Consider the following 24,233-nt stretch of genomic DNA (forward strand, 5'->3'; position numbering starts at 1 on the left):
TTATCTTGACAAGTTTGTCGTGGTTTACATTGATGATATCGTTGTCTATAGCAAGACATTGGAGGAGCACGTCAAGCACTTGCGCATAGTATTCAAGACCCTTCGGGAGCATGAACTCTATGTCAAGAAGGAGAAATGCTCCTTTGCCACAAAAGAAGTAGAATTTCTTGGCCACAAGATAAAGGAGGGGAAACTTATGATGGAAAAGGGCAAGATCAAGGCCATTCAAGAGTGGGAACCGCCGACCAAGGTACCAACACTACGATCCTTTCTGGGGCTAGCCAACTACTATCGAAGATTCATAAAAGGGTATTCAGCCATAGCAGCACCCTTAACAGACCTTCTTAAGAAGAACAAGGCATGGGAATGGACGGACCGGTGTCAAGAGGCCTTTGAGAGGTTGAAGAAGGCCCTAATGGAGGAGCCTGTACTAAGGTTGCCCGACCTTAGCAAGCCATTCGAGTTGCACACTGATGCTTCCGACTTTGCCATAGGAGGAGTGTTGATGCAAGAGGGACATCCAATAGCCTATGAAAGTCGCAAGCTAAACAATGCCGAGAAGAGGTACACGACCCATGAAAAGGAGATGACCGCCATCGTCCATTGCCTTAGAGTTTGGAGGCATTACTTGCTTGGTACCCCATTCATCATCAAGACGGACAACGTTGCCACTAGCTACTTTCAAACCCAACAAAAGCTCACACCTAAGCAAGCAAGGTGGCAAGAGTTCTTAGCGGAGTTTGATTACAAGCTAGAGTACAAGCAAGGAAAGGAGAACGTGGTGGCCGATGCTCTAAGTAGACGAGTAGAGTTAATGGCTACGGTACTCAAGCCGCAAAGCCATCTCTTGGGCCGTGTCCGAGAAGGTTTATCACATGACGTCCAAGCCAAGAACATTGTGGAGTTTGTCAAGGAAGGGAAGACAAGAAGGTTTTGGCTTGAGGACGGCTTGCTATACACCAAAGGCAAGCGGATCTATGTCCCAAAGTGGGGAAGCTTAAGGAAAGAAATCCTTAAGGAGTGCCATGACTCAATGTGGGCAGGACATCCTGGCACTCACCGCACGTTGGTTTTGGTGAGCGATGCTTATTATTGGCCACAAATGCGGGATGATGTAGATTCATACGTGAAGACTTGTCTTGTGTGCCAACAAGACAAAGTGGAACAAAGGCAACCGGGAGGACTGTTGGAACCACTTCCCACCCCATCAAGACCATGGGAGTGTTTGACCATGGATTTCATCACACATTTGCCCAAGTCTGATGGATGTGGATCTATCTTCGTCGTGGTCGCTAGATTCACCAAGTATGCCACTTTCATACCCGCACCTGTGGAGTGCACAGCCGAAGTAGCTGCACGCTTGTTTTTAAAGCACGTGGTGAAGTATTGGGGTGTTCCGAGAAGCATAGTCAGTGATCGAGATGCTCGCTTCACGGGTAGATTTTGGAAGGAGCTCTTCAAACTACTTGGCTCGAAGTTAGACTTCTCCACAGCTTTTCATCCCCAAACTGATGGACAAACGGAGCGGGTTAATGCATTGTTGGAGACTTATTTGCGGCACTATGTTAGTGCCAATCAACGAGATTGGGCTAAGTTACTTGATGTTGCCCAATTCTCTTATAACTTGCAACGTTCGGAGTCGACGGGGAAAAGTCCGTTCGAGTTGGCTATAGGGCAACAACCCTTGACCCCGAACACGGTCGTGACTGGCTACACGGGGAATAGTCCAGCCGCTTTCAAAACCGCTAAGGAGTGGCAATTAGCCCACGAACTTGCTCGAGCTCATTTGGAGAAGGTTTCAAAGAAGATGAAGAAATGGGCGGATCGCAAGCGAAGGAATGTGGAGTTCCAAACTGGCGACCAAGTCTTTGTGAAGCTCAATGCGTCTCAGCACAAGATTACTCGTGGCTTGCACAAGAGCTTGTTGCGGAAATATGAGGGACCATTCCCTATCATCAAGAAGGTTGGCAAAGCCGCGTATGTTGTGGAACTCCCACCCCGCCTCAAGTTTCACCCGGTGTTCCATGTAAGCAACTTGAAGCCTTATCATGCAGACAATGAGGAACCAAGCCGAGGTGAGTCTCATCGAGCACCCCCTTTGATGACGGAGGCATTTGACAAAGAAGTGGAGAGCATTGAAGCTAAGCGTGTCGTGGTACGACCAAGACAACCAAAGCATGTGGAGTACTTTGTCAAATGGAAGGGGCTACCATACTCCGAAGCAACATGGGAGAAGGAGACGTCCTTATGGCAATATAAGGACTTGATTCAGACATTCGAGAGGCAAGAGTCGACGAGGACGTCGACGGCTTAAGTGGGGGAGGATGTCACGGGCCGCATGTTAAAAACAAAGAAAATGCCCAAGACATCATATATCTAAGCCCATGAAGCCATGTCTTCATGGAAGCTTCTGGAACGTCCCGGAGAAATCAAGAACGTGGCGGAGCATTCAAGATAATCTAGGGCATTCCGGAACATTCCACACAAGTGTACATATTTAAGCCTCACCTAGAATAATCTAGATTAGGCAAGTTGTATCTAGAACTATGCTAGATATTTTTGGATGTAAGTAGGGGATTCTAGAACCCTCCATTGAGGAGGTGACTTAGGCCTATAAATAGGAGGTAAGGCCATTTGGCCAAACCATCCAAGAATTGTAAGCAATTGTAAAGTTCTCTTAACTTTCAATACAAAGCTTCCTTTCTCCCATCTTCTAAGTGATCTTAGCATTCTCCAAGCTATCTTAGCTTTCTTTGTGATTCGATCCGGGGAAGCGAGGCTTCGAAGGCTTACTTAGCTTGTTCATCGAGGTATTCAAGTCTAAGTGCCGCACGGGCGGAAGGCTTAAAGAGTCATCCCGTGACACTGGGACGGTTGCTAGCGAGCTATTGCAATGGGGAGGGCGGTGGAATCATAATGCCAGAAGCTGAAAAGCTATAGGATACGATTAAGAAGTACTGGCGGACTAATTCCTTTTGGCGCGCCAGCTCTTTATCCTCCTGCTAAAGTCTGGAATTGGTCTAGGTTGCTATAGTGGAAGTCAATGAAGAACAAAACCTGACTTTCCAAACCCGACCTACTCTTAGGCCGTGGACTTCCTTACGGCCAACCTCGTCCATCAGCACCTGGAGAGACACCTCTAGGTCAGGTGTCAGTTCCTCCATAAGCACGTCAGGATGCCGCTGGGAGAGATTGGCGAGGTCCTTGTCCTTCTTTTGTAAGATTGAAGCCTATTAAAAAAAAAAAAGAATACTAAGTTAGATTAATTACAAATTAAACCATAACTATAGTAATAAAAATTATAATTGAAAGTTATGAAAAAATACTTACATAAATCCCGTCCTCGACCTCATTGCCTTAATTGGCGTGGTTCTCCCTCCAAACCACCACCTCCGGTGACTTCTCCTCAGCCTCTCGCTGTTCCTTGATTCGGTAAGATAGGGGTTGAGAACCGAAGCGGTGTTCGTACGGCTTCTTGTCCCGATTCCCTTTATTTGCTGTCAAATTTTTTTGTACATTACAAAAAAAAAATAGTTGAAATGAAGATGAAAAAATAATTATAAAATGATAATTAAAAATAAAAATATCAATGTTTATTACCTTATACTTTTCACTCTCAAAGTGAGTGCAAAGCCAGTCTCACTCACCCACCCTCTCCAGAAACTCCTTGGGAAGGTCCCCTCGCTGCCTCAGGTGTTGGACAAGACTCGTAACACTTGGGCAGCTTGTATTTCCACTTCTTGAACCGCAAACCCCTGGACTCGGTTGACGTACTCCATACAACCCCTGTCCCACTCATTCCACGAAAAGTTGGATTGCAATTTTCAGAAATTCTAGCTCTCATTTCTCATTTTGTATAGAGAGAAATAGAGAGGAGAGAGAAAAAGTCTCTCTCCCCCAATTATAGTTCAAAGAACCCTAACCTACCCATCTTCTTCATCCAAAAGCTCTCTCTAACCCATCCATCTTCATCCAAGCTCTCTCTCTCTCTCTCTCACTCTCTCTTTCTCTTATCTCTTCTCTCTCTACATTTCGAATATGCACAAGAGCTCTCTCTAACCAACTCATCTTCTTTGATTTTTACCTTTTCATTCGTAGGTTTTGTGAACTGGGTTTTCTTAATTTTGCCTTTTGATTGATGGATTTCTGGAGTTGAAGTGATTGGTTTGATGTTTCTTGGAGGAGACCCAAATCCTTCAATTTTGATTTTTGATTTTTTTTTATCATTTCTTTGATTTATATGTGGGTTTTCATTTCTTCTGTCTTTTCCCTCCCTCTGCTCCCTCTCTCAATCCAAATTTACAAGCAATAAAATAGGGTTGGTTTTTGCTTCAATTATATGGAAAAATGTATTAAAGGTCAGTTGACTTTTGGAGAAGAGATAAATTTGAGGGAAAAGAGACTAATCAGAGTGGAAAGAAGGAAGAGAGAAGGATATGGACGAAATTGTTTCGCACATTTGTTCGCTTTCTTCGTATTAAGCTCGCTCATGCACTGTATGTACATGACATGCACTATTATGCTCACAGATCTGAGCTCAACTCAAAAACCCATAACTCACAGCTCTCTCTTTGAAATCAGAAAAATGACGCAATCAGATAAATGACCCTAAACTTTAAATGAAGAATCGAAGATTCATTAATTTGAATTTGGTATCAAATTTGATTGGGTTCAAATATTTTAAGGATTTGAAAAAATTGTAGTTTGAATTGGCACAAAAAAACCCAACTGAATAAAAAGAAATCGTTTAACAAAATTATTTGCTTTTTTGGCATTTGCAGGGCTTGCCTTTGAATCAAAGGAAAAAGTAGTAAACTATGTTAATGCGAAGAGTATCAAAGATGTAAATACTCACCATCTACACATAATACACTATATGCACATCACATGCACATGATATGTACAGTACATTCACATCATATACACATAACGAGAGAAACTTTAACGACAACATATTGATATAGTGGATACAATTAAAACATAATTGTTATGTATATAAGATTACAGTGATAGTGACACACCCTGGCCCCAATTGAGGCATGCTGGCTGTCACGTGAGGGTGACGTAGCCATGTACGTTGGCGGAAGTGAACATGATATAAAAATACGGATAAATAAAAACCAACTAACTAATTTACACAAGGCTAGCATATCAGTGCAAGTGAAAATGTTTAAGGTGCAGGTACATATATAACCAGAGCGTAGGTATCAGAATGCAGTCCAGAAGTCTAATTACTAATTATACAGATCTGTTTGGGCCAAAAATATTGTTTTAGGCCGAGTTTAGAATGGTTCTCGGCCCAATATTGGTTGGGCAGAGTTTAGAATTCTTAGCGGCTCAGAGGCCGTGTATAGGTGCCGTTGGGGGTTATCTAGCTTATGGGATGCGCGGTCGAAGTTGGCCATATCTCATCAGGGAATTGGGGATGTGGATGAGTCCTATTATCAGAAGGAGTTTCAACAGGATCAGGATGCTGGAATTAAATACAGCCTGATAACAAGTTTTATTCAAAGTCCTAGTAGGAGTAGGATAGGCCGAGGTAAAGTTGGATTAGGGAAATGAGTTCTAATCCGGGAGTGATTGGGATTCAATACAGGTTGGCTGCTATAAATAGGGAGAGAAGACATTGAAACAAGCCTCTCAAATTCAACACACAAATTGTCCTACGCATTCTCTTGCTCTACATGAAACTTCTCAACAACCTTAAGATTTTTGTTTTCCTCTTTTCGCCAACGCATCTTCAGTTTGGATAAACAGCACTGTGAAGGCAACCAGTGAACATCTTCAGTTTGGATAAACAACACAACACTGTTACTGTAGAATCAGCCGACCATGAAGCATCTTCAGTTTGGATAAATAGGACTGCGACAAGGACGACTGGTTATCTAGTCAAGTCTCGGTCGAGAAGGATTGATAAGGCCAATGCACCTTCAGTTTGGATAAACAGCACTGTAACGGTTGACACAGATCCATTCCCTTGGGTAACAGTTGGCATGGTAGATGCCTATTTGCCCAAAAGCAAAGGGAAATAGAAAGCCGAGTTTACCCAGCCATGACTCAAGATCGACCTATTTTCTAATGCGCCACCTACCGAGTTTTCAGGACCGGCTATAGTTGAATCCATGTCAGATTCCAGCGAAGAAAAAAATGACGGGCTAATAGTGTTGTGCAGCATTGTAAGGCATACGTTGTATTAATCGAGCCCAAGGAAAAGCTGCCTCAGACTCAGACGACGACGTTACGATAACAATCAGCGACCACAACGACACCTTTAAAGGAACCTAGTGAAGGCCAGGGCTAGAAAGTGTTCGATAGGCTCGACCTCAAGAAACAGACGGACGACTCTACCTCGGTCAGATGACGCCTTAATTTCGACGCACCATTTTAAAATAAGGATTACTATTCATGTAATTCTAGTGGCTCAAGCTCGTCAGCGAATCCAAAAACCTTCAGGCCACTTAAACCACGTGACCAATGTTGGTACAGCTACAATTCTCCCATCGGCATGTATACCGCGCTTTCTAAATCTCAGAAATGTTGACATTAGCGTATAGATTGCATGGTTCGACGGCAGGCAGACCAGACTATTTCGACCGCTAAATGGCAGTCGAAAGAGGTGGTAGGGAGCATAGATGATCAGCTAACCCCAACAATCATGGCTGAGTTACAAGGGCAGAAGGAAACCATTTGGCCCAAGGAGATGAAAGCTTGCTTCGAGCAATTTAAGAAAGAGGCTGAAAGCCAATTGTCCCTGTTACCTTTGAAAGAGCCGTTAATTAGAGTACGGCGGAATCTGCACCTCCCATTCCTTGGTGAATCTTTGGAATACATGAAAGAGTTTCATAAGAAATATTCTGCCAATGATTTGTATGGTTTACCTAAGGCATGCCAAGAAGCTCTTGACCTGGCACTAACTTGCCACAATGCTGAACAAATCATCCAAAAAACCACTGATCCAGCGATGAAAGCTAGATTCCAGCACATATGAGAGGCTAAGGTTCTTGGTTTTGAGGTCGACCCATACATGGACATTGACATAGCCGAACTCCATTTTTCTCTCGAAGACCTTCAACATCTTCGATATCACTTCGAAGTCTTCTCGACCGTATCCTTATTCGGTTTAACGACCGATGAGGAAGATCGGGTAGCACGTCTGGATGCCTACCTAGACAAAAGGGACACCCGGATCGCCTATGAGGAACGAGCTCATAAGACACTGTAGGAGCAAAATCAGACATTAGGCGCATGTAAGCCCGACAACGACAGTCGAAATACATAAGGTCGGATTACATGGCACAGGAGCAAGAGCATGTTGAGACACAATAATCAGGCCGATGATGCACTAACACATGATGCTATAATTCTCACTAACCTGGAAGATGGTGTGAAAATTTTGTTGACACACAAATTAAACCCTATTGATGACAATTGTAGTATTTAAGCAAGTAGGGATCGTTCTAGACCGAGGATTAACTAGGGATGCTAATCAACACAAATAAGACTCAAAAACACTAAACTAGACTCTATAGACTCAAAACTAACTCAAAACACTCAAAACAGCAAGAAACTATCAAAAAGACTCAATTCTAAACCTAATAAGTGATTTGGACGAAAATAGAACTTAAAAGACTCAAAAGACAAAAAAAAAAAAAAAGGTTTTGACTCTAAAAACAAGACTTAATGAATGGGGATTTTGTTTTGACGAAATTGAAAGTTAAAACATAAACTTTGAAAACAAACTTAACAAAAAACGATTTTGGATGAAAAAGAATGGTGAAAGGCTAGTTAGAGGGTTCCTTCTCCACACATGACATATGCATACGAAACGATTTCCAATTATTCTTTCGACAAACCATGAATGACAATGCCCCAAATTAATTGTATTGAACTAATTAATTCTCAGATTTCCCTAGATTCATTGAATTGAATGGATAACACATCACAACCAAGTTATCCTTTATCAAATTCCCTAACTATGGAATACGCATGATAGAAACACTTAACAAAGATCATTAAGTTCAATGGAAACCATAAACATTGACGAGGCATTCATAACTATGAAAAGCATGTTACTCTTACCTAGGATTTACTTAACACAATCGTGACTAACGACTTTTACTACTCATGAATATAAGTTCATAACGATTAGGTGAAATTCCCTTATACTTTAGCATCAAATTCATGCATGCAAATTAAGTATGCATCCTTAATTAACACACAAGAACAAGTTCTTAATGAAACCGATAAGTAAACCACATCCACGATTCATGAAACAATAATTGGACGAAATCAATTCATATAAAACATATAATCATGGCTTCGAATTCACCTCTAACTATAAAGAAATTAGTTCCTCATGTTCGCAGATAAACAAAGATAACTTAAATTAAACATTGAAAACAAAGATAGAATACACCTAGAAACGCTCCAATGATCCAATGTCTTGAATGGCAAGCACGGCTCCAGGTAGCTCCTTCTCCTTCCTTCTTTGCAATACTCACGGCACAATGAGGTGTGTATGGTGAATGGTGTAGAAAAATATGGTAGAGGGTGGTGAATGATTTATGGGGCAAGGGTTGGTATTTATAGGCTGGAATTCATGCCAAAATCCCTAAGGATTTGGATAGGTTTCTGAAATTAAAATGGGATAAGGATTGTGAAACCAAAACTCAAGTGGAATGGGTTAAAACAATAAAAAAACCAAAGGGGATTAGGCTAATAAGGTGCAGCACTAATTCCTACAAAGAAAGGGATACATTTGGCTTAAATCAAGAGGGAAAAGGATTGAGATTTCAGGTTCTAGAGCTTCTAGAAAAGGGGAAAAACGCCAGATTTTTAGATGCTTCTAGAAAAGATGTTTTAGCACCAATTTAGGGGTTTTAGAAGGATAAGGGTTCTAGAATCTGAAATATATAGTTTAAATACATAATTATCCCTTAGAAATAGCTGGAATCAAGGCACAAATTGATTTGGATAAGATAGGATAAGATAAGGTTAAGTTAGGCAAGGATAAGATAAGATAAGGTTGGATAAGGTTTTGGATAATGTTCCTTCTTTTGAGCTGATTTCTTATCTTCCTTGACTTGGATTTATTTCTTCACTCTTTTCAACTTATTCCTAGCCTCTTGAACCTCAAATTCATCCATCCATCTTGCTCCATTCATAAGCTATCCATTTGGTGCCCAAAACTGCCTCAAAATGCTCCAAAATGCACTTTCTTGCCAACTTTGTCATATGGACCTACAAACACACGAAAATAGCTTAAAACACTATAATAAACACAAACAAACTATGAAAATGCAAGAAAACAAGCTAACTAAGTCGCATAAATATGCTCCTAGCAAATTCCCCCACACTTAGCTTTTGCTAGTCCTCAAGCAAAACAAAACAAACAAAACAAAACATAACCTAAACCTTCCAACATTTGTCTCAGGGATTTCCAATGAAACATGACACATTAAAAATCACTACTTACATAGATTTTAGTTATCCTGACCCTCGAGCACATACTTAATCATAGTCACCATTCACTAGCTCGCATTTAATCAATTTAAAACATCATTTTGGATGTAGTAACATGCCTTAGAGAATTCCCTTAATTCCTCACAGGATATACTCTCTATTTTCACACAGATTTTCTAACTACACACCCTACACTAGTTATATGTGAGAAGATTGATGTAAACATGAAAACGAATGCTCACATATATGTATAACAAAGAAAGCAATTTATGGAGTTATTAATCATGCTAGATATGATCTCATGAATGGAATGCTACTACTTAGACGCGAGAACCAGGGATACCATATGCTCATACCAATCCCAAACTCCACATATTGAAATACACAACAACCAAGATTAAAGTCTAAGGGTTGTAATGGGGCTAAGGGTATTGGCTAACAAAGAAAGGTTAAGGATAAACAAACGTTCTTAACACAATAGTAAGCAAAGCAATGAAATTAACTTAGAATTCACTTTAGAATGCAGAAATCAACTTTTAAACACAAGGGAAGATTCATGCAACACTTAGGGTCAAATTCAAGCTTTTTGGACCCTTTCTTCAACAACCAACACTTTAAAGCTAATTTTCACATATTTTTCACTCTTCTTCATTCTTTTCACAACTTTTTTTTTTTCTATTTTCCACAATTTTTTTTTTTCCTTTCTACCCATGCCTCTTTTAAGACTTTGGCACACACACACAAAAAATCCCTTCCCCCACACTTGTGTTTCTGCAAATGTTTGATCTAAAGGAATTCCCTCTAAGTCATGCTCCACTATACTTTAAGAACAAGGGTATGGATAGTCCTATTCTAGGCTAGGTTGGGGTAATGTGGCTAACAACAAAAATAGGCTAAATAAGGCTCAAAGGGGTTAAACCTACAAAACAAATGCATGGGATGAAGGCTTTTTGGCTCTGGTGGTAACTACTAAACAACTTCATCTTGTTATATGTTATGCACTCAATTTTAAGCTTTGAATGAAACGGGCATGAGTTCTAGTATATGGAACTAAAGTGATAAAATGCATTCTAAGGAGCAACCAAGCAAAGAATAATGAGATCATGCAACGACTGTAGAAAACAAGAAATCACAGATTAATAACTCTCCAAATAAAGTTTAGGCTCAAATCTCTCAGGGTTGTAGTGTTAGTTTGAGTTCCTTCCTTCAAGTATGTTACAAAAACTGATTTTTTTCCTTTGTGATTACATGTGAATTCGTAAACTATAACTATAACCAAGCATAAACCAAAGAGTATATCAAACTTTCACCCATGTTTGTAACTTTCTTTAACAGTCATGCAATTAAAAACCAAATCCTCATCATTGTGTTGGAAGGTACCCTAAGACACAAACACACAAAAACAACTTTAAAACGACTCTTTTTGGGTTTTTTCAAAACTTTTTCGAATTTTTTCTTGAATTTTCGTATTTTTTGTTAAAGCCACATAAAAACACATAAAAACATTCTAAAAACAATGAAAAACAACCTTTGAAATGTTAGGTGGTAAAATCCTATGAATTTTGCAACAAAAACACTTTGTTCACCCCCCCACACTTAAACCAAACATTGTCCTCAATGTTTTAAACCTAGACTCACACAAAAACAAGCAAATAACACAACTAGCAAACATGGCAAATATGGCAAAGTAAAAGCAATAAAGAGTAGGGTTTAGGAATGTAAATCTAATTATGATGTCGAAGCTTCCTAGGTCTTCCTTATTTGCATGGGTTGTCTCCCAAAAAGCGCTTGCTTTAACGTCTTCCAGCCGGATGATACCTCCTTTTAAACTCCCCTAGGTCTCACGACATGGATTTGATCTTTGAATGAGAGGTGATACTTGAAATGATCCGGTAATGGTTTAAATTCTAGAGTGGGTGCCTAAATCATTAACAACATATTAGTATAAAACAAAATTGAAATTTGAGTAGGTGGCTTACCTGTTTGCTCCGACAAGAACTCAAGGACAAACACTACTTCTTTGAAAGTTTCTGGAATGTTGGACTTGGCCAGATTTAGTGGGAGGGTTGTGACTTGTCCTGTATCATAAAATGCAACTTCTTTGGGGTTGGTTGTGCCAAGTACATCCTCTTTGATGAATTCTTGGTGTTCCCCAGCCACTTCTTTCTCTTGAATCCTTCTTCTTGGTGTACAATTCGCTTCAGGGAATTCAACACAATCTGGAACTTGTTTTGGTGTACCAAGAAGTGGGATATCACTTTGCACCTTGGGAAGGGCTTCCACGATGTCTTTTTCACTCTCTTCTTCTTTAGGAATAAAAAACCTGCGAGGAAAAGGGACATCTGGTGGAATGGGGTAAGAAGCAATTGAATTTGGAACCACCTTACCTGAGTTGGACGGCATAGGGACTTTAGGAGGCTGCAGCAAGGGTTGTTCTACCCTTGCCTTGGGTGTGTCTTCTTTCTCCTCCTCAATTAGTAGATGTTCGTCCTCCTCTTGGCTTTGTTTTGACGCCCTTGGTTCAGCTCCAACCTCCATGGCACTTCCCAAAGTGATGGCTTCAGTAATTTCAAAATCTTCCATTGAATTTACAATGTTTGCGTTGGAGAATTCACTTTGTTCCTGAATTTGTGCCATGAACTCCACAATCTGCCCAACTTGCTTCTCTAATTCATCCATCTTTTTGGCTTGATTTTGCATCCTTTTGGTTTGATTTTCTTGCCCCTGAGACAAATTGGTGAGTAACTTAAGAAGTGTATCATTATCCAAGGACGTACCTGAACTTGTTTGGGAAGATTGTGGGGGAGGTTGTGATGGTGCATATGGCGTTGTATAGAACCCTTCATTTGGCTGCCAATATTCTCCTTGTTGAGCCTTCTTGGCTTGATTTTGTGAGCCCTACGCCAAAGAAATTAATTCCTTAAGAATTTGATTATAATCGATTGATGAACTTGAGTTTGGTTGGGCATATTGTATATGAGGTTGTGGTGGCTGCACATGACTTGAATAGAACTCCTCATATGGCTGCCAATATCTTTCGTGTTGAACTTGTTGAGATTCCCACCACATAGAGTTTGAATGATCACTCAAATCTCTTTGTGAACGTTGATTTGCTTGATATTCTTGCCTATAAGACACACCAAATGTAGGGACACTTTGCCTTGTGGTCCTTTCGGCATACTGCGACAATTGAGAAGTAAGATTCGCTATTTGAGCTTGAATGTTAGCAATTGCCATATCTTGCTTCTCTAGTACCTAAAATCAAAGAAAGAAAACTAAATCAAATATCAAAAGTAAAAGACACGAACAGAAACAAAGGGAGATTAGCAATTTTGCTAATCCCCGGCAACGGCGCCAAAATTTAGTGTGAAAATTTTGTTGACACACAAATTAAACCCTATTGATGACAATTGTAGTATTTAAGCAAGTAGGGATCGTTCTAGACCGGGGATTAACTAGGGATGCTAATCAACACAAACAAGACTAAAAAACACTAAACTAGACTCTATAGACTCAAAACTAACTCAAAACACTCAAAACAGCAAGAAACTATCAAAAAGACTCAATTCTAAACCTAATAAGTGATTGATGCGTAAAATAACTAAACACACAAATTAACCCTCTTGTTGACAATTGTAGTATGGATAAGTAGGGATCGTTCTTAAACAGAGGATTAGGAAGGATTGCTAAAACACTCTAAACTGACTCAAATATGTAAAACAAAGTTTAAAACACTAAAACAAACCAAAAGACTCAAAACAGCACAAAAACACTCAAAACTACCTCAAAAACACTTTCTGGGCAGTTTTGGGACTCTAACACAAACTTGGACGAATTTTGGTTTTCTAATGACCTAAAACACTTAAAAACATATTCTAAGACAAGTTCTAATTAATATGACTTAAAGAAATAAGGTATGGTTGATTTTGGACGAAAATAAGTAAAACAAAGCAAGGACAATGTAAACAAATTCTTAGACAAAATTAAGTGAATTGATGAGATATGGGGTAACTAGAGGGTTCTTCTCCACACATGATACACTTGCATTCAACCTTGATTTCCAATTGCTTCTTTCAATAAACCATGAATCTCAATGCCCTAGGTTAACTGTGATAGCACTTTTTTAACCTTCAAGTCTTCTTTAAATTATTGAATTGGATGGGAATGCACATGCAACAACTCAAAACATTCTCTAAAAGTCCCTTACGTGAAAAGCACAATAAAGATACAATCAAAGATCATTAAGCTTCATGAAAACTATAAGCATTGACGAGGCATTTGTTAATATGAAAAGCATGAAACGTTTGCCAAGAATTCACTAAACACGATCGTTTATAAGCGACCTCCACTACTTGCAAATATAAGGTTGTAACTATTAGGTGAAACTTCCTTATATTTTAGCTTCAAATTCCTGCATGAAAACTAAGTTGGCCACCTTAATCAACACACAAAAATAAGTCATCAATCAAATGGTTAAGCAAATTGCATTCACAATTCATGAAATAACAATTAGACGTAATCAATTCATCTTGCAAGCATAATCATGGTATTGAATAACCCCCTAGCCAAAAAGGCTTAGTTCCTCATGTTCACAAAACAAAGGAAAACAGATTTATACATTGTAAATATAAGAAAGAGAACACCTAAATATTCCAACGATTCAATGTTGAACAACTAGAACCTTCAAGCACTTCTTCTTCCTCTCCTTTGCTGCGGCACAAGGGTTGGGGGTGAGTTTAGGGAGTTATGGATGATGTAGAAGGATGGAATTAAGGTTAGGATGGATGTAGGGGTCGGCTAGGGTAGTTTCTGGGCAGAAAATAGGGTGAATGGTGGTAGAATGGTGCGGCTAAGAGTGGAATGGTGTTTCTGGCGTGAATGGTCAGTATATGGATGTTTTGTGGCTGCAAAAGAGAGTTTATTTAAAGGATTTCAGGAATTAAAACCCTAGGTTATATAGGTAATCAGAAATTAAGTCTAAGGCTTCTAGAAATAGGAAACAAAATTAGAAACTTAAGGGAAATTGACTAAGAGGTGCGGCTAGGGTATGAAACACAAAAGGAATGTGTTTTAATTCAGAAAATAGGAAAGAATCACTCTCCCTTGCACGACAAGGAAGATGGAATTGTGCAAAAGGCATGTGAGGTGCGGCATTGATGTAAACCATGCAAGAAATGTGTGCTTGATGTCCTAGAATACTTAGAAGGCCTTCAAAGTTGATAACACTTAGGGACACTTAGGAAAGGTCAAACCAAAGTAGGAAACCTTGGCTTAACTTTCCTACTTCAAGTAGGAATCCTTCGTTGATTAGGAATCCTAACTTCTTCAAATCTTCAATTACGTCCATTCCTTTTGCTCCAATCATGTGATAATCATTCCAAGCCCAATTTTGCTCCAAAAAGCTCCAAAATGCATCTTCTTGCATCATTTGGCCTTAGAATATGAAAACACACAAAAGTGACTTTAAACACTAAAATAACTAAGGAAACACAACGTAAATGCACGAGAACAAGCCAATTAAGTCGCATAAATATGCTCCTATCAAATTCCCCCACACTTAGCTTTTGCTAGTCCTCGAGCAAAACAAAGAAATAAAACAAAACAAAACAAATAAAACACAACCTAAACCTTCTAACATTTGCCTCAGGGATTTCCAATGCACATGACATGTTAAAAATCATTATCCCCACAGATTTGAGTCATCTTTACACTTGAGCACATACTTAATCATAGTCACCACTTACTAGTTCATAATTAACCAATTTAAACAATGTTTTGAATGTAGTAACATGCCTTAGAGAAATCACTCAATTCCTTACAAGATATGCACTCAATTTTCACTCAGATTTTCTAACTACACACCTATACTAGTTATATGTGAGAAGATTGATGCAGATACGAAAACGAACGCTCACATATATGTATCACAAAGAAAGCAATTCCTGGAGTTAAAAAGCATGTTTAGATATGATCTCATGAATGGAATGCTACTACTTAGATGCGAGAACCAGTGACACCATATGCTCATACCAAATTCAAACTCCACAAATTGAAACACATAACACTTAAGATTGAAGTCAAAGGTTGTAACGGGGCTTGGGGTGTTGGCTAACAAATGAAGGATAGGGATAACAAACGTTCTTAAAGCAATAGCAAGCAAAGTAATGAAATTGAAACTTAGAATTCACTTAGATTGCAGAAATCAACTTTTAAACACGAAGGGAAGATTCAAGCAATACTTAGGGCCGAATTCAAAGTTTTGGACCATTTCTTCAACAAACAACACTTTAGAACTCTTTTTCACATCTTTTCAACTCTTTTTGTTTTTTTTTTCTTTCTACCTGTGCCTATGGCACATTAACTCACACTTCCCCCACACTTGTTTTCTGCCATACATTAATCAAAAGGAATTCAATTTGAATCATGCTTTACTATGCTTTGAGAACAAGGGTATGGATGGTCCTAATCTAGGCTAGGTGAGGATAATGTGGTTTAACAAAGAATGTAGGCTAACAAGGCGCGAAGGGGTTAACTTAAACATAAAAATGAGGTAGGGCACACGGCATTTTGGCTAAGGTGATGGTAACTACACAACTTCATCTTGAATATGTGTTATGCAAATCAATAACATGCTTTGAATGAAATGAGCATGAGTTCTAGCATTTGGAACTAAATGATGAAACGCCTTCTAAGTAGTAACCAAGCAAAGAATAATGAGATCACGCAACGACTTTAGAAAACAATAATGCACAGATTTTAACTCTCCAAATAAACGTTTAGGCTCAAGTCTCACAAGGTTGTAGCGTTTGCTTGAGTTCCTTCCTTCAAGCATGTTACAAAAACTAATTTTTTCCTTTATGATTACATGTGAATTCATAAGTTATAACCACAACCAAGCATAAACAAAGAGTAAATCAAACTTTCATCCATGTTAATCACTCTCCTTAACAGCCATGCAATTACAAACCGAATCCTCATCATTGTGTTGGAAGGTACCCTAAGACACAAACAAACACACAAAAACAAATAAAAAACAACTCTTTTTGTTTTTTTTCAAAACAGTTTTTCAATTGTTTCTGGGATTTTCGGATTTTTAGAACAAAACATACTAAACCACACCAAAACAGCTTAAAAACACTTAAAAACAGCAAGGAACAACACTTGAAGTTATGGGTGATAAAATCCCACGAATTTGCATAAAAAACACTTAGTTACCCCCCCACACTTAAATCAAACATTGTCCTCAATGTTCCAAGCATAAAATCACACCAAACAAAAGTAAACACACAAACAGCAACTTAACAAGTAAACTGGGCAGATTAGAAAGAATCAACAAAGAGAAGGGTTTTAGGAACTCAAATATGGAATTGGAGTGATTCCTAAGTCTTCCTTTGTTGAATGCATGGGTTGCCTCCCACGTAGCGCTTTCTTTAACGTCGTACAGCCAGACGGAGAACACCTTTACTCCTCCTTGGAATCCACGGCATGCCGTGGGATCTCTTCCACAACATGCTCCACAAAGTTCTCGTAGTACGGCTTCAATCGATGTCCATTCACCTTGAATTCTTGCCCGGTTCTCAAGCTCTTAATTTGGACTGTACCAGGCACAAAAAGATTAGTAACAACAAACGAGCCAACCCATTTGGAACGTAACTTACCAGGGAATAGACGAAGATGGGAGTTGAACAACAACACTTTCTGCCCAAGTGTGAAAGTCTTGCCTCGAAGCATCTTATCATGGAATGCCGTGGTCTTCTCTTTGTAAATTCTAACATTCTCATAAGCTTCATGCCTTATCTCATCAAGTTCACTCAATTGAAGCTTTCGATGAATTCCAGCTTGGTCCACATTCAAATTGAAGGTCTTGATGGCCCAATGCGCTCTATGTTCTAATTCCACGGGTAGATGGCACGGGTAGCGCTTTCTTTAACGTCGTACAGCCAGACGGAGAACACCTTTACTCCTCCTTGGAACCCACGGCATGCCGTGGGATCTCCTCGACAACATGCTCCACAAAGTTCTCGTAGTACGGCTTCAATCGATGTCCATTCACCTTGAATTCTTGCCCGGTTCTCAAGCTCTTAATTTGGACTGCACCAGGCACAAAAAGATTAGTAACAACAAACGGGCCAACCCATTTGGAACGTAACTTACCAGGGAATAGACGAAGATGGGAGTTGAACAACAACACTTTCTGCCCAAGTGTGAAAGTCGTGCCTCGAAGCATCTTATCATGGAATGCCGTGGTCTTCTCTTTGTAAATTCTAACATTCTCATAAGCTTCATGCCTTATCTCATCAAGTTCACTCAATTGAAGCTTTCGATGAATTCCAGCTTGGTCCACATTCAAATTGAAGGTCTTGATGGCCCAATGCGCTCTATGTTCTAATTCCACGGGTAGATGGCATGGCTTACCATACACAAGCCGAAAAGGAGACATACCAATGGGGGTTTTGTAAGCCGTTCGATACGCCCATAGTGCATCATCCAACCGTAAGCTCCAATCTTTTCTATATGGCCCAACGGTCTTCTCCAAAATCTGTTTGATCTCACGATTAGACACCTCAGCTTGGCCATTGGTTTAGGGGTGGTAAGGTGTGGAAACCTTATGTGTCACATGGTACTTCTTGAGTAATGCCTTAATGGTACGGTTGCAAAAATGAGACCTTCCATCACTTATTAGCACCCTAGGCATCCCAAATCTAGAAAAGATATTAGCTTTCACAAAATCTACCACAACTTTATAATCGTTAGTTCGAGTGGCTTTCGCTTCCACCCACTTTGAAACATAATCAACTGCAAGTAATATGTAATTGAAACCAAAAGATGAAGGAAAAGGACCCATAAAATCAATACCCCAAACATAAAAAATTTCAACAACAAAGATGGGTACCTGCGTCATTTGATCTTTTGGGCCTATATTACCTATTCGTTGGCAGCGATCACACGTTAAACAAAAGGTTCTATCATCTTTAAAAAAAGTAGGCCAATAAAAACCACATTCAAGAACCTTAAAAGCTGTCCTTTGGGTGCCAAAATGACCCCCACATGCATATGTGTGACAAAAACTTAAAATGGAGTGAAAATCTGATTCATGCACACATCTTCTTATAACCTGATCTGAACAATATTTCCACAAGTATGGGTCATCCCAAACATAAAATCTAGCATCCTTTTTAAGTTTATCACGTTGGAATTTGTTTAGGGTGCTAGGAATTTGTTTACTCACCAAATAATTCACCAAATCTGCGTACCAAGGCACACTTACCTTAATGGACAAGAGTTGTTCATCCGGAAACGTTTCAGAGATAGGAAGAACCTCTTCTTCACGCACCAACCTGCTTAGATGGTCGGCAACTACATTGTCACTCCCCTTCTTGTCCTTGATTTCGATGTTAAACTCTTGAAGTAGAAGCATCCAACGAATGAGTCTAGGTTTAGCTTCTTTCTTTGTGAACAAGTACTTCAAGGCTGCATGGTCAGTGAAAACAATGACTTTAGTGCCAATTAAATATGATCTAAACTTATCTAATACAAAGACAACAGCCAAAAGCTCTTTCTCAGTTGTGGAATAATTTAATTGTGCATCATTTAAGGTACAAGAAGCATAATAAATAACATGTGGCAGCTTTTGTTTCCTTTGGCCCAAAACAGCTCCAAGTGCATAATCCGATGCATCACACATTAATTCAAAGGGAATGGACCAATCTGGTGGAGTTATAATTGGTGCCGTGGTGAGGAGGTCTTTGAGATGGTTGAATGCTTGCTCACACGCCTTGTTGAACTCAAAAGACACTTCCTTCTGTAGGAGACGGCATAGGGGCTGTGCAATCTTGGAAAAGTCCTTGATAAATTGTCGATAGAATCCTGCATGACCAAGAAAAGAACGAACCTCTCTCACCGAAGTAGGAGAGGGTAAGTAGCGTACAAGATCTATTTTAGACTTATCAACCTCAATTCCTTTTTCAAAGATTATATGACCCAAAACGATACCTTGTTTAACCATAAAATGGCATTTCTCCCAATTTAACACAAGGTTTGTTTCAACACAACGTTTCAAGATTAAAGTGAGATTATCCAAGCAATTATCGAATGAATTACCAAACACACTAAAATCATCCATGAATATCTCAATAATCCTCTCAACATAATCAGAAAAGATGCTAACCATACACCTTTGAAACGTGGTAGGAGCATTGCACAAACCGAATGGCATGCGTCGATATGCAAACGTTCCAAAGGGACAAGTAAAAATGGTATTTTCTTGATCATCCGGGGCAATAACAATTTGATTATAACCAGAGTATCCATCAAGAAAATAATAAAAGGAATGACCCGCTAACCTTTCAAGCATTTGATCTAGGAACGGCAATGGGAAGTGATTCTTCCTTGTGGTGGCGTTTAGCTTCCTGTAATCAATGCACACTCGCCAACCGGTTTGAATTCGGGTGGGGACAAGCTCATTCTCTGCATTTTCTACAACCGTCACTCCAGATTTCTTGGGCACACATTGGATAGGTGAAACCCAACGGCTATCGGAGATGGGATAAATCACACCACAATCAAGGAGCTTGATTATCTCCTTTTTTCACAACTTCCATCATCGGAGGGTTAAGACGGCGTTGAGCCTCTCTAGTTGGTTTGGCCCCCTCCTCAAGAAATATGTGATGCATACATGTTGTAGGACTTATACCTTTGATATCGGCCAAGGTCCATCCTAGGGCAGATTTGAACTCCTTCAACACACGCACTAGTTTCTCCTCTTCTTGTGCCGTGAGGGATGAGGAGATGATGGCAGGTAAGGTCTCGTTTTCCCCCAAGAAAATGTACTTCAAATGGCTTGGTAAGGGTTTGAGATCAAGGATGGGTGCCTGAATTATGGATAGAAGCAACTTGTTAGTCGAAATTGGAATTGAATCGAAGTTAGGAGACTTACCACCATGCTTAGGTAATGACTCAAGGGCAGCAACCAACTTAATGATTTCCTCACTAGGAGGCACGACATGGAATGGTTCATGTATGCCGTGGGTTAGCATAGAATCTGCCCCCTTGGTTTTGAGTTCCCTGCCTCTTGTAATGACTTTTTCAAGCGCATCGGCATTCAAATCTTCAAGATATCCCTGCATCAAAGAGTCAATTATATCAATAGAGAAACATGAATGGTCCTCACTAGGGTACTTAATAGAATCAGAAAGATTAAAATTAATAACTTCCCCATCAAATTCCATGGACAAAGTTCCATTATACACGTCAATCTTTGTCCGGGCCGTTTTCATGAATGGCCTTCCAAAGAGGATGGGCAATGAAGGGGCATGGTCCGATTCATCCATTTCGAGCACATAAAAATCCGCTGGGAAGATTAAATGATCAACCTGTACTAAAACGTCTTCCAAAACTCCCTTTGGATAAACGTTAGATCTATCGGCCAATTATATGATTACACCATCATGCTTCAACTCACCTAAGTTCATAGATACATAAATGGAATATGGCATAACATTTATAGATGCTCCTAAATCTAGCATGGCAGATTTCAAACGGGTATTACCAATGACACACGGAATTGTAAAACTCCCCGGATCTTTGCATTTGGGGGGTAGTTTGCGTTGCAAGATGGTGGAGACATTTTCACCTACCTTTACAACCTCCTTGGTCGAAATCCTCTTCCTAGTGGTGCACAACTCCTTTAAAAACTTGGCGTATCTCGGAACTTGCTTGATTGCATCCAAAAGGGGTATGTTAACTTGAACTTTCCTAAGTGTCTCAAGGATGTCCTTTTCAGCTTCTTCCTTCTTTGTTTGCATAAACCTACTAGGAAAAGGAACATTCAAAGGAAAAACATTAGTAGGAACTGAATTTGACACATTCTTACCCTTATTGGACGAATTGGATAGATTTGGAGCCATGGAAGCTTGCGGCATAGGTGTGTCCACCTTTGCCGTGGGTAGGCCTTCTCCCTCCTCTTCAAATTTCAGTTTTTCATCCTCTTTGAGACCTGATATTGATGGTTTAGAACTTGCCCCAACTTCTTTTCCACTTCTAAACAATATGGCTTTTGCACTTTCGAACCCTCCCTTCGGATTTGGAATGGTAGAACTAGGAAGTTGGCCTTGGTCTCGAAACTTCCCTACAAAATCTGCAATCTGCCCAATTTGTTTCTCCAAGTGATCCACCCTTTTGTTTTGGTTTTGCATTGCTTGGGTGTGATTGTCTTGCCCCTGAGATAACTTAGTTAGTATCTTAAGAAGTGCATCATTATCTAGAGACGTACCTGAAGCATTTGGGGCAGATTGTGGTTGGACTTGAGGGGGTGCGTATGGTTTGGTGTAGAAACCCGGGGGTTGTTGCCTAAAGCCTCCTTGTGGTTGGGATTGTTGTGGCTCCCTCCACTTGAAATTTGGGTGGTCTCTCCAACCGGGATTGTAGGTATTGGAATATGGATCGTTTCTTGGTTGATTTTGGCTTTGAAACCCAATGGCATTCGCGCTCTCCCATCCACCATTCTCAATGAGTTGAGGACACTTTTCGGAGGCATGTCCTTGGATAGAACATACGCCACACACCATTGGTCCTTGAATCTTCATTCCCTCGGCCATCTGAGAAACAATGGAAGTAAGATTAGCTAACTGAGATTGAATATTGGATGTGGAACTTACCTTATGCACTTGTTGCCGTGGGGGTCCTCTTTGGACTACGCCCTCGTATTGTTGAGCGTTCAACGCTCGATTAGCAATCAAGATCTTGGAAGCCATGGGTGTTTTGTCCACCAATGCTCCACTTACCGAAGCATCGAGCATTTGACGTTCAAATGGTAGGAGCCCCTCGTAAAAGTATTGGAGAAGTAGTTCCTCCTTCATCTGATGCTGTGGACAAGGAGCAACAAGTGATTTAAAACGTTCATAATAAGTGGGAAAAGACTCACCTTCCTCTTGCTGAATACCACTTATCTTTTTACGAAGAAGGATGATTCGATAAGTTGGGAAGAACTTCTCCAAAAATGCCCTCTTTATACTCTCCCAAGACGTAACTGTTCCGGGAGCCAATTCGTATAACCAATCCTTGGCTTTGTCCATCAAAGAGAATGGAAAAGCCTTCATTTTCAAAATACTTCCGTCGACGTTAACCGGAGTCATACTTGAGCAAACCACCTCAAACTCTTTCAAATGCTTGTTAGGGTCCTCCATGGACAGCCCATGGAACTTTGGAATGTGGTGGAGCAAACTTGACTTTAACTCGAACTCTTTGGTTTTACCTTGAGCAGCCGTGAGATATTAGATACACAAGGGTGCGGCATTATCCAATCCCGAGGCGGAAAGCTCCTTGAGTGTATGGTTGTCCATGGCCATGCCTTGCTCTTCTTCACCCACTTGTGTCGTGGGTTCCTCCTCCTCTTCTAGAACTTGTTCTTCAAGGTCAGGTTCCGGGCTAGGTGGGTTAGACTCTTGTTGGTTCCTCCTACTTCTCAAACTTCTCTCAAAATCGTCGTCAAAGTCCAAAATATGCTCACGAACAGGTTGGGAACTTCGAGTCATGCATTAGTACCTAAAAACAAAGAAACAAAACAAATCAGCAACTAAGATAGAAAACAAACGAAAAATAAAAAGAAAAAAAACGAGGGATTAGCAATTGCTAATCCTTGGCAACGGCGCCAAAATTTGATGCGTAAAATAACTAAACACACAAATTAACCCTCTTGTTGACAATTGTAGTATGGATAAGTAGGGATCGTTCTTAAACCGGGGATTAGGAGGGATTGCTAAAACACTCTAAACGGACTCAAATATGTAAAACAAAGTTTAAAACACTAAAACAAACCAAAAGACTCAAAACAGCACAAAAACACTCAAAACTGCCTTAAAAACACTTCTGGGCAGTTTTGGGACTCTAACACAAACTTGGATGAATTTTGGTTTTCTAATGACCTAAAACACTTAAAAACATATTCTAAGACAAGTTCTAATTAATATGACTTAAAGAAATAAGGTATGGTTGATTTTGGACGAAAATAAGTAAAACAAAGCAAGGACAATGTAAACAGATTCTTAGACAAAATTAAGTGAATTGATGAGATATGGGGTAACTAGAGGGTTCTTCTCCACACATGATACACTTGCATTCAACCTTGATTTCCAATTGCTTCTTTCAATAAACCATGAATCTCAATGCCTTAGGTTAACTGTGATAGCACATTTTTAACCTTCAAGTCTTCCTTAAATTATTGAATTGGATGGGAATGCACATGCAACAACTCAAAACATTCTCTAAAAGTCACTTACGTGAAAAGCACAATAAAGATACAATCAAAGATCATTAAGCTTCATGAAAACTATAAGCATTGATGAGGCAATTGTTACTATGAAAAGCATGAAACGTTTGCCAAGAATTCACTAAACACGATCGTTTATAAGCGACCTCCACTACTTGCAAATATAAGGTTGTAACTATTAGGTGAAACTTCCTTATATTTTAGCTTCAAATTCCTACATGAAAACTAAGTTGGCCACCTTAATCAACACACAAAAATAAGTCATCAATCAAACGGTTAAGCAAATTGCATTCACAATTCATGAAATAACAATAGACGTAATCAATTCATCTTGCAAGCATAATCATGGTATTGAATAACCCCCTAGCCAAAAAGGCTTAGTTCCTCATGTTCACAAAACAAAGGAAAACAGATTTATACATTGTAAATATAAGAAAGAGAACACCTAAATATTCCAACGATTCAATGTTGAACAGCTAGAACCTTCAAGCACTTCTTCTTCCTC

General features: G+C 39.7%; 1 long non-coding RNA gene across 1 annotated transcript; it reads right to left on the reverse strand.

Moving 5' to 3' along the window:
* Positions 1–2,901: 2,901 nt before the first annotated feature.
* On the reverse strand, positions 2,902–3,769 carry LOC103409545 (uncharacterized). The gene is made up of 3 exons (XR_525181.4): positions 3,601–3,769; positions 3,331–3,497; positions 2,902–3,230 (listed from the first exon to the last, which is right to left on the reverse strand). It is a non-coding gene; the product is annotated as an uncharacterized lncRNA (long non-coding RNA).
* Between the last annotated feature and the right edge of the window lie 20,464 nt (positions 3,770–24,233).

This window comes from Malus domestica, chromosome 05 (genome assembly GCF_042453785.1).
Source record: "Malus domestica chromosome 05, GDT2T_hap1".
Classification (NCBI taxonomy): Eukaryota; Viridiplantae; Streptophyta; class Magnoliopsida; order Rosales; family Rosaceae; genus Malus; species Malus domestica.